Here is a 1,172-nt window from a genome sequence, read left to right as displayed (position 1 = left end):
ATATATATATATATATATATGAAAATTATAAAGTTTTAATTTAGTAGAGGGCAAAATGATAATCAACTTTTCATTTTGGAACTTCCACTTGTAATATGATATCATATGATATGGCGTGATAATAAATGATTTTTAAATATTTCTTTTTTCACTTGTTCGTAATATTTCTTTCTTCTTTCACTTATTGGATAAAAGATGTTCTTAATCTATAAAAATTTACTCAAGTTTGCTCCTTATTCGGTCTATTAGATTAAAAAAAAATCTTTTAACAGTTTCGGAATGACTAAACTATTTTCTAATTCTTAATTATTTATTATTTTAAACTATCTAATAAATATCAATAAGTTCGCTCTTTGTCAATATGTCTATTCCTATAAATCTCATCTAAATGAAGTGATGTAATTGACTAAAATGAATCTTCATGAAACTCCATTGTGCACCTTCACTAAAAGAAGTACCCCACAACCTTTACGTAAGCATATGGTACAAAAATGACACATCTCAGATTTTCACTAATTGTTGATTCTAGATAGTAACTTTTATTTTATTTTCAAGGGAAAATGGGCTTGTATTCTTAACTTTGTTATGATTAAAAAACTGGAGTAAGGGGCCGTTTAGTTACTGGTTAGAGTTATGCAGATATTAGCTATGCAAGGTTTAGTGTAACGACCTGATTAGTCGTTTTGAGCAGCAGATTTTATTTCTGGAAAAACTGGCTGAGACGACGGAACCCACGACGGACCGTCATAGGCACGACGAACCGTCGAGGGGGTCTCGTTCCAAAACACTTAGAATTCTGAAAATTGGGTACTGAAATCGACTCTCTGAACTTCGCGACGAAATGGCAGGACGGACCGTCGCAGGCATGACGGGCCGTCACAGAACTTTTACTAAAATCAAGTCTCTGAACTTTGTGACGGACGTGCAGGACGGACCGTCACAGTCGTGACGGACCGTCACAGATTGCGTAACCCAGGCTAGGTCGGATTTCTATTAAAAGTTTTTAAGGGGCGTTTTGGACTATTCCTGCTATAATTATAAATTTAGTGGGTTGATGTTAATAATTTAATTACTTGGGGATTAAAAGAGAGAACCTTGAAACAAATAGTGGGGTATTTGATCATCTTTTATACTTAATTATATGCTAATTAGGGTAAAAGAAAGAGGGTTTG

Source organism: Solanum pennellii, chromosome 3, assembly GCF_001406875.1.
Source record: "Solanum pennellii chromosome 3, SPENNV200".
Lineage (NCBI taxonomy): Eukaryota > Viridiplantae > Streptophyta > Magnoliopsida > Solanales > Solanaceae > Solanum > Solanum pennellii.
Note: the sequence above shows the minus strand (reverse complement) of the source record.